Raw genomic sequence first — 17,311 nt, forward strand, 5'->3', positions numbered from 1 at the left:
TGCTGAAGTTGCTTATCAGCTTAAGGAGATTTTGGGCTGAGATGACGGGGTTTTCTAAATATACAATCATGTCATCTGGAAACAGGGACAATTTGACTTCTTCTTTTCCTAATCAAATACCCGTTATTTCCTTCTCTTGCCTGATTGCCTTGGCCAGAACTTCCAACACTATGTTGAATAGAAGTGATGAGAGAGGGCATCCCTGTGTTGTGCCAGTTTTTGAGGGGAATGCTTCCAGTTTTTGCCCATTCAGTATGATATTGGCTGTGGGTTTGTCATAAATAGCTCTTATTATTTTGAGACACATTCCATCAATACCAAATTTATTGAGAGTTTTTAGCATGAAGCGCTGTTGAATTTTGTCAAAGGCCTTTTCTGCATCTATTGAGATAATCATGTGGTTTCTGTCTTCAGTTCTGTTTATATGCTGGATTAAGTTTATTGATTTGTGTATGTTGAACCAGCCTTGCTTCCCAGGGATGAAGCCCACTTGATCATGGTGAATAAGCTTTTTGATGTGCTGCTGGATTCGGTTTGCCAGTATTTTATTGAGGATTTTTGCACTGATGTTAATCAGGGATATTGGTCTAAAATTCTCTTTTTTTGTTGTGTCTCTGCCAGGCTTTGGTATCAGGATGATGTTGGTGTCATAAAATGACTTAGGGAGGATTCCCTCTTTTTCTATTGATTGGAATAGTTTCAGAAGGAATGGTACCAGCTCCTTTTTGTACCTCCAGTAGAATTCGGCTGTGAATCCGTCTGGTCCTGGACTTTTTTTGATTGGTAGGCTATTAATTATTGCCTCAATTTTAGAGCCTACTATTGGTCTATTCAGGGATTCAACTTCTTCCTGGTTTAGTCTTGGGAGAGTGAATGTGTCTAGGAATTTATCCATTTCTTACTAGGTTTTCTAGTTTATTTGTGTAGACGTGTTTGCAGTATTCTCTGATGGTAGTTTGTATTTCTGTGGGGTTGGTGGTGATATCCCCTTTATCATTTTTTATTGCATCTATTTGATTCTTCTCTCTTTTCTTCCTTATTAGTCTTGATAGTCTATCAATTTTGTTGATCTTTTCAAAAAACCAGCTCCTGGATTCATTGATTTTTTTGAAGGGTTTTTTGTGTCTCTATCTCCTTCAGTTCTGCTCTGATCTTAGCTATTTCTTGCCTTCTGCTAGTTTTTGAATGTGTTCGCTCTTGCTTCTCTAGTGCTGTTAATTGTGATGTTAGGGTGTCAATTTTAGATCTTTCCTGCTTTCTCTTGTGGGCATTTAGTGCTATAAATTTCCTTCTACACACTACTTTAAATGTGTTCCAAAGATTCTGGTATGTTGTGTCTTTGTTCTCATTGGTTTCAAAGAACAACTTTATTCCCATCTTCATTACGTTATGTACCCAGTAGTCATTCAGGAGCAGATTGTTCAGTTTCCATGTAGTTGAATGTTTTTTATTGAGTTTTTTAGTCCTGAGTTCTAGTTTGATTGCACTGTGGTCTGAGAGACAGTTCGTTACATTTCTGTTCTTTTACATTTGCTGAGGAGTGCTTTACTTCCAATTATGTGGTCAATTTTGGAATAAGTGCAATGTGATGCTGAGAAGAATGTATATTCTGTTGATTTGGGGTGGAGAGTTCTGTAGATGTCTGTTAGGTCCACTTGGTGCAGAGCTGAGTTCAACTCCAGGATATCCTTGTTAATTTTCTGTCTCGTTGATCTGTCTAATGTTGACATGTTAAAGTCTCCCACTATTATTGTGTGGGAGTCTAAGTCTCTTTGTAAGTCTCTAAGGACTTGTTTTATGAATCTGAGTGTTCCTGTATTGGGTGCATATATATTTAGGAGAGTTAGCTCTTCTTGTTGAATTGATCCCTTTTCCAATATGTAATGGCCTTCTTTGTCTCTTTTAATATTTGTTGGTTTAAAGTCTGTTTTATCAGAGACTAGGATTGCAAACCCGGCCTTTTTTTGTTTTCCATTTGCTTGGGAGATCTTCCTCTGTCCCTTTATTTTGAGCCTATATGTGTCTCTGCACGTGAGATGGGTCTCCTGAATACAGCATACTGATGTGTCTTGACTCTTTATCCAATTTGCCAGTCTGTGTCTTTTAATTGGACAATTTAGTCCATTTACATTTAAGGTTAATATTGTTATGTGTGAACTTGATCCTGTCATTATGATGTTAGCTGTTTATTTTGCTTGTTAGTTGATGCAGTTTCTTCCTAGCATCGATGGTCTTTACATTGTGGCATGTTTTTGCAGTGGCTGGTACTGGTTGTTCCTTTCCATGTTTAATGCTTCCTTCAGGAGCTCTTGTAGGGCAGGCCGGGTGGTGACAAAATCTCTCAGCATTTGCTTGCCTGTAAAGGATTTTTTTTCTCCTTCACTTATGAAACTTAGTTTGACTGGATATGAAATTCTGGGTTGCAAATTCTTTTCTTTAAGGATGTTGAATATTGGCACCCACTCTCTTCTGTCTTGCAGAGTTTCTGCCAAGAGATCTGCTGTTAGTCTGATGGGCTTCCCTTTGTGGGTAAGCCAGCCTTTCTCTCTGGTTGCCCTTAACATTTTGTCCTTCATTTCAACTTTGGTCAATCTGACAATTATGTGTCTTGGAGTTGCTCTTCTTGAGGAGTATCTTTGTGGCGTTCTCCGCATTTCCTGAATTTGAATGTTGGCCTGCCTTGCTAGGTTGGGGAAGTTCTCCTGGATAATATCCTGCAGAGTGTTTACAAACTTGGTTCCATTCTCCCCGTCACTTTCAGGTACACCAATCAGATGTAGATTTGGTCTTTTCACATAATCCCATATTTCTTGGACGCTTTGTTCATTTCTTTTTACTCTTTTTTTTTCTCTAAACGTCTCTTCTCACTTCATTTCATTCATTTGATCTTCAATCACTGATACTCTTTCTTCTAGTTGATTGAGTTGGTTACTGAAGCTTGTGCATTTGTCGCATAGTTCTCGTGTCATGGTTTTCATCTCTATCAGGTCGTTTATGGACTTCTCTGCATTGGTTATTCTAGTTAGCCATTCGTCAATCCTTTTTCAAGGTTTTTAGTTTCTTTGCACTGGGTTCGTAGTTCCTCCTTTAGCTCAGATAATTTTGATTGACTGAAGCCTACTTCTCTCAACTCGTCAAAGTCATTCTCCATCCAGCTTTGTTCCATTGCTGGTGAGGAGCTACGTTCCTTTGGAGGGGGAGAGGCATTCTCTTTTTTTGAATTTCCAGCTTTTCTGCAGTGCTTTTTCTCCATCTTTGTGGTTTTATCTACCTTTGGTCTTTGATGATAGTGACGTACAGATCGGGTTTTGGTGTGGATGTCTTTTCTGTTAGTTAGTTTTCCTTCTAACATCAGGACCCTCAGCTGTGGGTCTGTTGGAGTTTGCTTGAGGTCCACTCCAGACCCTGTTTGCCTGGGTGTCAGCAGCAGAGGCTGCAGAAGAGAGAATATTGCTGAACAGCAAGTGTGGCTGTCTGATTGTGCCTCTGGAAGCGTCGTCTCAGAGGTGTACCTGGCCGTATGAGGTGTGAGGTGTCAACCTGTTCCTAGTGGGGGATGTCTCCCAGTTAGGCTACTTGGGGGTCAGGGACCCACTTGAGCAGGCAGTCTGTCCGTTCTCAGATCTCAACCCCTGTGCTGGGAGAATAACTACTCTCTTCAAAGCTCCGTTGGAAATGCAGAAATCATCCGTCTTCTCTGTCGCTCACGCTGGGAGCTGGAGGCTGGAGCTATTCCTCTTCAGCCATCTTGGCACCCCTCCCCATTTTACTATTTTATCTTTTAATTTTTGTGACTACATAGTGGGTATATATATTTATTATGCACATGAGATATTTTGATACAGGTATACGATGTGTAATAATCACATCAGGGTAAATGGGATATCCATCACATCAAGCATTTATTCTTTGTGTTACAAACAATTAATTATATTCCTTTAGTTACTTTAAATGTGTAGCTAAATTATTTTTTATTATAGTCATCCTGTTGTGCTATCAACTACTAGATTATATTCCTTCTTTTTAACTATTTTTTTTACCCATTAACCATCCCCACTACCTCTCACCCCCATTCCAACCTCTTGTAACCATCATTCTATGCTTCATCTCTATGAGTTTGTTTACTTTTGGCTCCCACAAATAAGTGAGAACATGTGAACTTTGTCTTTTTATGTGTGGCTTATTTTACTTAATGTAATGACCTTCAGTTCCATCCATGTTGTTGCAAATGACTGGATCTCATTCTTTTTTATAGCTGCATAGTACTCAGAATATTGTTATGTACTACATTTTATTTATTCATTCCCCCATTGAGGGACACTTAGGTTGCTTCCAAATCTTGCCTATTGTGCATACTGCAGCAATAAATATGGAAGTGCAGATATCGCTTTAATATACTGAATTCCTTTATTTGGAATATATACCTAGCAGTGGAATTGCTGGATCACGTAGTAGCTCTATTTTTAGCTTTCTGAAGAACCTCCAAACTGTTATTTTATAGTATTTTATAGAACTAATTTACATTCCTACCAACAGTGTACGAGGATTCTCTTTTCTCCACATCCCCGCCAACATTTGTTATGGTCTGTCTTCTGCTTTCCACAGTGGCTGAAAAATTTATATTCCCACCAAAAGCATAGCATTCCCTTTTCTCTGCAACCTCACCAACATCTGTTACGTTTTGACTTTTTAATAATAGCCACTCTTACTAGTGTCAGATGATATGTCATTGTGTTTTGGATTTGGATTTCTCTAATGATTAGTGACATTGAGCATTTTTCATATATTTATTGGCTGCATTTATGTCTTCTTTTGAGAAGTACCTCTTCACGTCTTTTGCCCATTTTCTAATGGAGTTCTTTGTCTTTTGCTTGTTCAATTGAGTTCCTTATAAATTCTGGATATTAGACTTTTGGTGGAGGCATAATATATGAGTATTTTCTCCCTTTATCTTTGCATTGCCTGTTTACTCGGTTGATAGTTTCTTTTGCTATGCAGAAAGTTTTTAGTTTAATTAGATTTCACTTATCTATTTTTTGTTTTGTTGCAATTACTTTCAGGGACTTAGTAATAAATTTTTTGCTACAGCTGAGACCAGAAGGGTACTTCCTAGGTTTTCTTCTAGGATTTTTGTAGTTTTAGGTCTTATATTTAAGTCTTTAAGTATTCTTAATTTTTGCGTGTGGTGAAAGGTAGAGATCTAGTTTTATTCTTCTGCATATGGCTAGCCAGTTTTCTCAGCATCATTTATTGAATAGGAAGTCATTTCCCTATTGCTTGTTATTGTCAACTTTGTTGCAGATCAGAGAGTTATAGACGTGCAGCTTTATTTCTGAGTTCTCTATCCTATTCCATTGGTCTATGTGTCTGTTTTTGTACCAATACCATGCTGTTTTGCAAATAAACCTGTTTTCTTTAGAAATTACCCAGCCTCTGGTATTCCTTTGTAGCAATACAAGTGGACAAATCCATTTCCATATCTTGGCTATTGTGAATAATTCTGCAATGGAAGTGCAGAATTTCAACTTTAATTTCTTTTGATATATACAAAGAAGTGGGATTGCTGGATTACATGATAGTTCTACTTTTAATTTTTTGAGGAACCTCCATACTGTGGCTGTACCATTGGACATCCCACCACCAATGTACAAGGATTCTTATTTCTCCACATCCTCATAAATAATTGTTTTCTTTTCTATTTTTGATAATGGTCATCTTAACAGGTGTGAAATGTTATTTCACTGTATTTTTGACTTGCATATCCCCGATGATTAATGATACTGAACAACTTTTTATATACCTGTTGGCTATTTGAATGTCTTCTTTAGAAAAATGTCTGTTCAAGTTCTTTGCTCACTTTAAATCATGTTTTGTTTTGCAGGTATTTCTATTGAATTATAAAAGGTTCTTATATTTTGCATATTAACAATTTGTTATCAGACAAATTGTTTGCAGAGATTTTCTCCTATTCTTTAGGTTGCCTTTTCACTCTAATTGCTCCTTTGTTGTACAGAAGCTTTTGGATTTGATGTAGTTTCACTTGTCTATTTCTGCTTTAGTTGCCCGTAGTTTGCTATCACATCCAAGAAATCACTGCCAAGACCAATGTCAAGAAAATTTTCCCTTAGTTTTTCTCCTAAGAGTTTCATAGTTTCAGGTATTAAGTCTTCAATCCAGTTTGAGTTGATTTTGTGTATGGTAGAAGATATAAGACCTATTTCATTCTTTTGCATATAGATACTCAGTTTTTCACACACCATTTATTGAAGAAACTATCCTTTCCCCATCACATATTCGTGGCACCCTTGTCAAAGATCAATGGACCACATACACATGAATTTATTTCTGGGCTCTCTATTCTGTTTCATTTGGCTGTATGTCTTTATGCCAGTACTGTACTGTTTTAATTACCATAGACTTTGTAACATAGTTTGAAGTCAGGAAGTATGATGCCTCCAGCTTTGTTCTTCAAGATAGATTTGGCTATTCACAATCTTTTATGGCTCCCTTGGGAAGTTTAGGATTGCTTTTTCCATTTCTATAAAAAAATGCTATTAGGGTTTTTCTGGGATATCATTGCATCTACAGATTACTTTAAGTAGTGTGGAGATTTTAACATTAAGTCTTCAAACCCATGAATACAGGCTGTCTTTCCATTTATTTGTGTCTTCTTCAATTTATTTCATCAATTCTTTAGAGTTTTTAGTGGTTAAATCTATTCCTGTTGTTCCATTTATTATAAATTGAATTGTTTATTGATCTTTTTCACGTATTTCATTGTTTGTATATAGAAATGCAAATGATTTTTACATGTTAATTTTGTATTCTGCAACTTTACTGGATTTGTTAATTAATTCTAACAGTTTTTTTGGTGTATTCCTCAGGCTTTTCTACATATAATATTATATAATCTGCAGAAAGACACAAAATATATTATATTTTGTGCAGGTAATTACCAGAAATTTTGATGCTTATTGAATCCAGTAATCGGAAGAGATTTAGGTTTCAACAAAAGTGATACACTTTAAAAATGTGCCTTGTCGCTGTTAGTTTAAACAAAAAGAAAGAAAATCATCGTAGTGGACACTATGCAGTTGCCTTTCAACATTCTTTCCAGCCTCTTCCCTTTGTGTGCCAGCCCATGTAGATTTCAGATTGTACACTGATTAATCATAATCATTATATTGTCATCCTCTCTTGCCAATAGTCAAAGAAATGAGATGTAAGCCAAGCAGTGTACAGCTTTTCCCTACAGACAGAGTTTATAGGAGAATGGACCCATGAAGATTGTCTTCCTCTGGACCTGTGTGTAAGGATGTGAGGCCTGAACCAACCTAAGTATGAGGCTGACACATGAAACCAAGAGCATTGGCTGGAAAATGAAGCCAGAAGCTCTACAGCAAAACCAAAGCCTGTGCTACTTGAGGATCTCCAGCTACCATATTTTATCAAATCGAACACACTGCCAGTGTAAGATATCCTACTTTATGTACCAGTAAGACAAGAAAAACACTGCCCCGTGACATAATGCTTTCTTATCCCTTAGATTTTTTTAAAAACTTTCTTGCTGAAATAGTTTCTTTAGATTTATTTGGATATAGAATTTCATTACATAGGCTTTTATACATAATAATAAGGAGCAGATGGAAACCAAATTTAAGGTCATCACAAAACTTCTCACACTCAGTCTAGCCATCGTTAAGTCTAGGTTTCTCCACATAATTTCCCTCCCTGTGCCATTAAGGCCACTGAATACACATTTTTTTTTCTTTTTTGAGACGGAGTCTCACTCTGTCGCCCAGGCTGGAGTGCAGTGACGCGATCTGGGCTCACTGCAAGCTCCACCTCCCGGGTTCACGCCATGAATACACATTTTTAAAAGAATCACACACTTCTATCTTCAGGACTTTGTTCCAAACCAGTGATAACTAATCCTTCAAATATTGATTTGCATGTCCAAGTAATAACATCATTATACTCACTATCTGGTCAACAGTGATTGTAAGATGCAGTTTGAGATATTAAAATATGGAAAATGCATATTTTAGAATTGCTGAAATACAGTAGGTATGCCAATAAATGTCCTTATTTTTTATTACTTCAGTGGACCCTGTCAACATGAAAACATGCCTCCTGAGAGGCCACCCTGCCTCCTGTCATCATTGCTGAATTACGTCTTTAGAGAACCATGTTGAACAACTAGAGAGCTGGAGCCAAGGAGAGTGTTTGAGTTGAAGGATTTTGTAAGGCAATCGTGATTTGCTGTTTGAATGGTGAATTATTATTGCAACTTTCCACATTATTAGAAAACAATTCTTAAAGGGCACAGAAACTGGTTAGCAGTAGATATCATAGTCACAGCCATATTACAATTTGTGGTCCAACTCACCCAAACTGAGTAATATTTGACATTACTCATCTTAATACAAATTCAAATTTGGTATTATTAATTTAAAAGAAAATTTTCAAAAGTAGTATTATATGTAAGTACAGTGAGTGATGATCTGTGCTCTGGGTCATTAACAAGAGGTTGGGAGGTAGGGTTTTCATAGACTATGAGGTGTGGCAGTTAACTAGAGCCTGGAAGCTATCTTTATAAATTATAGAACAAGTTAAGAGTAAATATATTTCAGTTAATAATATTATTTTTACAAAAGAAATAATCTTATCTTGAAACTAAATATTCTTCAAAACCAGTTGTGTACAGCAAATGAGTTTTCAGCCCAAATCTCCTGACACTCCATGATAGTCCTCCACGAAAACAAAACATTATTTAAACCCTCAAATACATTTTGATCTCTAGAGAAGACAGAAGACAATGACAGCAGTAACAAAAGATATTTTTAAAGGCTATCATATATTTAGTTCTTTATATGTGACAAGCACTATGTTATGCACCCTTTAATCTTCACCTATGAAGTGGGTAATTTTAATATCACCATTTTATTAAATATAGAAGAAAAAACTGAAGCTTGAAAGTACTAGAGAACTTGCCTGCAGTTCTGTTGGGAAATGCAAAGCTGTGAATCAAACCTGGTCTTTTAATATCCTACATGTATTTGCTTTCCTTTATACTTCATTACTTTTCAACGTCAATTTCTAAGGTGACATAATAAATCTAAGGACCTCTTCTAGGTCTTCTCAGGCAGATCAAAAAGCTACTTTACTCAACTCTCTCCGGTGTGTTCAATTAGCTAATACTGATTTAAATATATAACCTGCTCAAATTTTTTAGTTCCTCCAGCAAACTGGGACATGGGAGAAATGTTTGTTAGATGTATAACTTAGGCACTGAGTACAGGATTGGCAACATTTAAATATTTTCTTGAAATGTATGCTGACTTTTGGGGTCCATTTTTAATAGACAATATCTAGTTACATATAAATATGGAGAAAAAGAAAAAGACAGAGAGAATTAATGAAAGAGGTGGTTATAGGCACATGGATATAACTTTAGGGTTTTGAACATCTATAAAGTATTTCTCAATAGCAATATTCAGGGTCGCGTATGGGCATAAGGTTGGGCAAACCTGGGTTCAAGTTCTTGCTTACTGGCTGAGTGACCTTGGGGAAGTTACTTAACTTATCTGAGTTTAATCCCTTCATCTATAAAATAGGGAAAGCATTACTAATGCTTTCCTTTGACAACTGTTTTGAAGTTTTGGAATGGTATACGTAATGTGCCTTACACAATGTTAATACATACTTATACTCGTTCATTCATACATTTCTCCACTAATATTCACTGAGCATCTACTATGTTCCAGGCACACTTATAAGTATTGAGGATACAGCAATCAACACTCAAACAAAAGAAGATACCTACCCTTCCCCCATAAAGTATATGATTTTATGAAGGGAAACTACATTAAATTTGAAAGTTATACAAATATATGTAAAACTACAACTGAGAAAACTGTGCCTGGATGCAGCAACTAACTGAAAGAGCTCCCAGTAGCCACACTGGAACAATTTGAATAATGAAAGTATTGTTGGGTTATAACCTGAAGTGTAAAATAAATATTCATGAGCCAATACTGATTTAAATAAATGAGTAAATAAATAAATAGGGGCAAATAGACAAATCTCCCATGCAGAAGAATTCCAAATAGTATATGCAGATACCATATCCAAAAGGAGAATGAACATAACTTTCCACTTCTTAAATGTGGGCTATGCATAGTGACTTCCTTTCAAAGAGTACAGTATGAAAAAAGAAAGGAAAGAGTAATTTTTCAATGGAGAAACATGACAAACACTATTTCATCTAGATGATCAAAGTCAACATCAACAGTCATATATAATGTTGCTAGAATATATCCTTGATAGAATGTCATAAAGGCAGCATTTTACCTCTGTGATCTTCCTACCAAAAACCTGTAATCCCAGTCTAGTAATGAGAAAAGCATCAGATAAATTCCAATTTTGGGACATTCTGTAACATACTTAATCAGTACCCCTCAAAACTGTCCAGGTCTTCAAAAACAAAGTCTAAGAAACTGTCACAGCAAAAAGAGAGCTTAAGTAGACATGATGAATGTCTATGGTATCCTCGATGAGATGCTATGATAGAGAATATGAAGTAAAATCTAGCGAAATCTGATTGAAGTATGGATTTTGGTTAAACATTAATACCCATATTGGTTCATCTATGATAACATGTATACTATGTTAATACTATGTTAATAATAGGGGAAACAGGGTGTTGGGTATATAGAAACTGCACTATCTTTACAAATTTTCTGTAAATTTAAAGCTCCTGTAAAAATAATGTTTATCTTAAAGAAACAGTTGCAAAAACATCTAGAATGCACTTGTCCTACACCTTAATAAACATTCTTTCAAAAGTTAAAAAACGTTACCCTCAAGAGAGGAGGAGGGAAGTAGTAGAGCAGGCAATAGCTGTATTTGACTTTTGTATGTGTAGGCATATAAATGACTTCCTGAGGCAGTCCTAGTGAAGCTGAGCTAAGACTCATTAAAGAGTAGATACTGTTTTTATTCTGATAAGTTTTGTTTGTTTAATTTTTAGAAAAAGGATCTTTGCCTCTTTATCTATAAATCTACACTAGTAGAGTCACTCATTGAGTTAGCCTATCCAAGGATCATTGCCTGATTGCCTGGGAGAGCTCTAATGAGGTATATAAGTGTACGTTCTCTCCAAGACAGCACCATTAGCCATTAGTCTACAAAGGAAATCAATGTGTATTAAATGCTTACGTGCTCAGCAAGGCAGCAAGCTCTATATAGAGTATTCATCTCACTTTTTCTAGCACTCCCAAAGATAGGTATGAAAAACCCATTCTACAGGTGAGGAAACTAAGGTTCAGAAATTATGTGGCTAGACCTGCCAGAGCTCAGAATTAAATCTTTGACTCCTGCTTTTTCTATACCACCTAGAATAATTTGTTCATATTGTATGCCATGGATAGCATAGCCCTAATGAGATAAAATCATTTTTAAAGGCTTGTCTTGGTCACAGTTATATAAGAATATATATAAGAATATATAAAGTTTACAGGAGAATAAAAAATGTCAATCGACTACTCTGCTAATTTTTTTAAGTATAGTGAAAAAATAATTCCTCTGGCATAAAGTCAGCAGTCAGATGTTTGAACTCAGAGGAACTTAGCAAAGGAGGTCTTGCTGATTTAAGTGTGCCTTTAATTGGTGCTTTGCTTGAATGTCCTTTTTGCAGCAAATGAATCCACAATAACTGTCATTAACACGAAGCTCATTTTCCAACTGAGTGAACAGAACTGGGTGAGGTTGTAAAGTGTGGTTGTTCCATTTTCAGTGGTGCTTCATTGTGTGAAGTTAATACATTAAAAGTAATCCATGTGGACAGTCCAAAATATTTCCAGCAACAAAACCCGGAAACATTTTGGTTGGCCAAAGCAAACACGATCTGGGATGCATTTTAAACCATGAACTGCCTTCCTCTCCAATCCTCTTACTCCAAGATTTAGATATAACAACACTACCATGAGCTCCCAACACACATTTAAATTTATGTTTTGACACAAACTCAATGTACTGTGAGCCCTTTCACTTTCTCTTTTATATTTTTGTCAGTAACAAATAAAGGACTCTCTTCTTCTTCTCTTATTACTAAATCCTTCTGAATAATGAACTAATCATATTATTGGAACTCATGTTTCACTTAAATAATCTACAGTTAACATTCATTGAATACTTACTGTACACCGACAATAGGCTAAGTGTTTTATAGAATTATCTTAATTAATCCTCAAAATACTCCGTTTTATTTTAAAAAGCAGTTAAGAAACATGGAGAGTAGTTTGAGACATTTCAAAATGCATTTAATAGTGGATAAAGTGTACATCATGTGAATTACATCTCAACAAAACTGTTTTGAAATAGAGCTATATCTATCATCTATCTATATATCTCTATCATCATCTATAAGTGAGATCCAGAAGAGAATAGAGGGAATGGTGCAGAGGTGAAGATATAGCAGCTGATCATTTCTAGAATTGAATAATGTCTAAGTTCTCTTAGAGGAAGCCCTAGACACACTCTAGTGAATATGGAAAATAAGAGAGTGAGAACATTTTAAGAGAATATATGCTTTGGAAGTCCTCCTTTATCTATCCCCTCAATCTCACATCCTCTTTCCCAAACCACTACTAGTAAAATTTGATGTAAGGGAATACATATATAACTATATATTTATGCAAATATATTATGCAGTTTGCTATGCATGTGTTTTTGCTTTGTTTTGAATTATTTGTTAAAAGGTATCATACAATACAATTGCTGTGCAATTTTCTCTTTTCATGTAACAGTAAACCATGAGGATCTTGACATGTAATTCTATATGAATCCAGCTTTTTATTTATGGTTTTTCCATTTTTAATGCTATTTAAAAATAATCTTTGTTAACTTTTTTCAAAATCAGAGAAAAATAGAGAAGTTCATGATCCTCTCAAAAACAAAACAAAACAAAAATACTCTATTTTAGAGAGAAGGAAACTAAAATAATTTCATCAAGATTTCACAGCTAGTGAATAGGGGTTCTAAACTTGAGGTAAGAAGGAAATCTAGCTTGAGGGCCCAAATGCTTAGCCCCTGCACCTTCCTACCAGGTACTTAGTAGTGTTACTTCTCAGCGTGTCTTCCCAGTGCACTCCAGTACCGACCTCCCAGTTCAAACCTAGAACTCACCAAGTTCTAATGTCAGAATTGAAGTGTTGGAGTTTCTTATCTCAGTTCCCTATGTTCTCCTCCAAATTGATCCTTTTGCCAGCCCTGTATAGGTCATTTCCTTATGAGACTCAATTACCTCAATTACTGAAAGAGACGGTCAGACTAAAAAATTTTCAAATCTCATATTCTCTCTCTTTTCCTGTTGATTGGAACTTCTGATTTGATGGTCCACACACAAGTTCACTCTGAGCTTCCTACTTACCAGAACTTTAACCTCATCAAGTGCACCTGCACTCTATGAGTCATGGTACAAGTTGGTAGAATCACAGTCACAGAATGAAAGAATCACAAGATCTTACCACTGGAAGGGAAGTTAATGGTTACAGGGTGCCGATGAGTACTCAAGTGATGAGGGGCAACACAAAAGCAGAGGCCAGTAGCCCCCAATGCCATTTCTTCCTAAAGCCAGACTGAACTTAGCTGCACATCAAGGCATTTATACCCAAGTTCTGTTTCTTTCTCTGATTATTTTAGTAGAACAAAATGTGAGAAGGAGATTGGTGAACACTAAATAAAGATCACAAAAAAATGAAAAAGAAAAGAAGGCAAGAGAACATCAACTGCCACCACTCTACCGGTAGAGAGTGGGGAAGAAAGAACATTGGCCTGCTACTTAAAATATGCCCATTCTGCTCTATGCACTGTAAAAAGCATTCTTTTTAAAAAGAATAAAAAGTAAACAGCCACTCTTCAGCAGACTAAGAATATAAAACAAATGGCAGTGAGCAACCCCAGCCCTCTCTTTTTTTGACCCAACTCTGTTCCAACACATCAAATTCAATTGGTTTAAACATCTCTTTACCAACCACTTTACTCAGCAACCTCATTGCCAGTAACAGTAGATTTAACTTTTTAGAATAATATTCTAGATACTTCTAAGATATCTTAGTGTCAAAATTCCAATAATACTGAAAATAATATTTTTAGTTGTCCAAGATTTTTCTTTTATAATAACCTTTTTTAAATGAAGGCAACTTTCTATCAAATGTCTCTGAGAATAATTCTTTGACAATCTACCTTTGGAATTTGTTGCTGCTGTTTCAGAGTTGCTGTTTTAAAAATACTTATTAATTTTGTCTGTTCGTTTCTTAATTTATCATCCCTGTTTGATTACTGTCAAATTTTAAATGTAGGTTTTATAGTGGTCTGCTTCCAGCAAGTGTGTGTGTGTGTGTGTGTGTGTGTGGAGAGAGAGAGTGGGTGGGGGTGGGGAGAGAGAGAGAGAGAGGCTGTGTGAGGACTGCTGAAGTTTACATAGTTCATCCTCTGGGTGCTGGGGTTCCTCATGCTACAGTCATAACCTACCTGGGCCCGTTTCCCACTTTTCTAGTGCCAAAAATCACTAGCAAAGTGCTCTTAGCGAGGCTTTAGAGAGCAGTATGCCCAGCTGTATCATTTCACCTCTCCAAGTGATTCTCCACATTCATAAAACAGAATCAGAAGACAGGCTTTCCTACTTTCAACTGGAATATTCTATGATCTAGAAAGCTGTGTTAGTAAGGGTTCTCCAGAGAAACAGAACTGGCAAGTTGTGTTTATATGTGTCTCTCTGTGTGTGTGTGTGTGTGTGTGTGCACGCAGATGTAAAATGTATATATGTATGTGTGTGTATATATATTTTACACACACAGCTCACTCATGGTACAAACACATAGATCATTTAATTATTTTTAAAAATGCAACTTGGAGATCAATAGCCCTACTTTACAAATAAGAACACTGATATTCAAAGACGTTAAGATACCTTCCAAGGCCTCTTAGTGAGTCGAGGGCCAAAGCCTGTATGCTTTTCTGTACCCCAACCTGGTTCCTGGTGTGAGAATACTTTGCACAAAACATTTAACCTCATTATCTCCTCTTCTTCAAAACAGTTTCCTCCTCTTCTTCAAAACAAGAAATTGCACCCCCTGCTCTAATTACTTTCCAGAGTTGATATAAGGATAAAATACAAATACATATAACAATGTCTTAATTTCCAAAGTGATCTATGAAGCTCAAAGCACAAAGCTCAAAACACTCCACAGTGTAAATACATGATGTTTTTAACCAAACCATGCAGATGGGTTTAGACCTTGTGACAGAAAACCCTATGGTTTTCAGGCCAGTGTATTTTGAGACCACATGGAATCACAGTTTCACTTTTGTTTGCTAGGATAATGGAAGAAATACAGTTAATGTTCAAGACTCCTTTTAAAACTGATTAATATAAAATTAATATAGGTGAATATTTTTTATTTCTTGTTAAATGTAAGGGGTAGAAATGCAGTTCCATTACATGAATATATTGCATAGAGTTAAGTCTGGCCTTTTAGTGTAACCATGACCCAAAAAGTGTACATTGTACCCATTAAGTAATATTAAGTAATATCTCATCCCTCATCCCCCTCCTATCTCCCCACTCTTCCAAATACAGGTAAATATTTAACATGAATCTGTCATTGGACTAAACACTTGCCATCACATCTCTCCTCTGAGTCTCATGGGAACTCTTTGAAGTGGGCGCTATTATTATCCCCATTTCTAGATGTGAAAATAGATGCTTTGAGAGTGAGGTGACTTACCTGAAAGTAGGTAACCAGTGAGTAGCTGATTTGGAATATTAACCCAAGTAACCGGGCTGTAAAACCCATGCTTTTTAACATTATACTCTACCAGCTTCTAATACTGACATGATTGTTGTTAAGATCCACTGAAAGTATAATGGAAACTGCAAAGCACATTTGAAAGATTATTTTCCATTTTGTATAAGCTACAAATAACACAAATTGAGAATTTGGCTCCTCAAACATAGCCTCAGTTTTGTTTGAAAGGTTAATATTCTTTTCACAAAAATCTTGCCATTAGTTTCAGATTTCTTTTTTTTTTCCATTTGAAAATGTGTGAATGCATACAATTAGCATTTCATTATTCCACTTTTGTTACTCTTAACTCCCAAGTTATTCTAGTATTTATTGAGAAAATTAGAAAAAAATGCCCTCTTTATTTTATTGATAAATGTCTTCTACTTGGATATAGAAAGTATGGATTTGATGAATTAGTCCTGATTTAAATTCTGACAATTATAGTGTCTACATCTAGTTTTTATTGGGGAAAAAATGAAAGAATACTGCCTAAATTGCCATAGTTAGCTTCTCAGAGTCATTTGTTAGTCATCTGTCAAATGTTTGTGTGGTGCACACACAAACACACGTGTATACTTATTTTAACTTTGCTTCCTCCAGTGTCCCCTACCTTTTGAAAAGAATATATCTCTTTCTATCAAAACTTGGTAAAATTAACTCATAGAAATAGGTAGTGACATGATTATTAAAAGAGAGGTTATTTGATAACTTTTTCTCAGGTCATTATATAAAAGCTAGTGCAGATTTTTCTGTGAGAATTTGTTTTTACAGTAAAGAGAATGGGGCAGATTCTAGTACAGATTAAAGACCCAATGATCTGTATTTTCTAACATGACTAAAAGGAATACACCATATTTGGTAACTGGATTTCTTTTTCTAAAGTTGCTCTTTTACACAAAATCAGTATTTGCATTTATGTTGGTTGAGCTAAATAATATTTCTTTAAAAAAAACAAACAAGACCACATTTAAAAATTCTAATTTCAAGAACATTCATTAAACAAAGGAGTAAGGATGAAAAGGAACAAGGAAAGGTGGGAGGTACTTAAGTCAGGGTGAAAGGTCAGGGCCAGGATAGCATCCCACTGTTACCGTTTTTAGATGTAGCCAGGACTTTACATTAATTTTTAAGTTCTCATCTGATGCTACAATTATGTTATACCAAAACACCATCTAACATGCCAGGAGAACGAGATGCAATTTCCTAAAGCACAAAACAAAGGAGAGAGAGAGAGAGACAGAGAGAATGTGTGTGTGTGTGTGTGTGTGTGTGTGTGTGTGTGTGTGTGTGTATACCTGTGTGTGTGTACCTGTGTGTATGTTTAATCAACTCAACACTAGATGGCTCTAGTTACAAAACCAATACATTTTCAAAAATCTAAAACTCTGGGATAAGACATTAAAAGAACAGATGAATTCTAAACCACTGAATCAAATTCTGCTGTCTTCTAAAGTCTTCCA

This window comes from Rhinopithecus roxellana, chromosome 11 (genome assembly GCF_007565055.1).
Source record: "Rhinopithecus roxellana isolate Shanxi Qingling chromosome 11, ASM756505v1, whole genome shotgun sequence".
NCBI classification, from domain to species: domain Eukaryota; kingdom Metazoa; phylum Chordata; class Mammalia; order Primates; family Cercopithecidae; genus Rhinopithecus; species Rhinopithecus roxellana.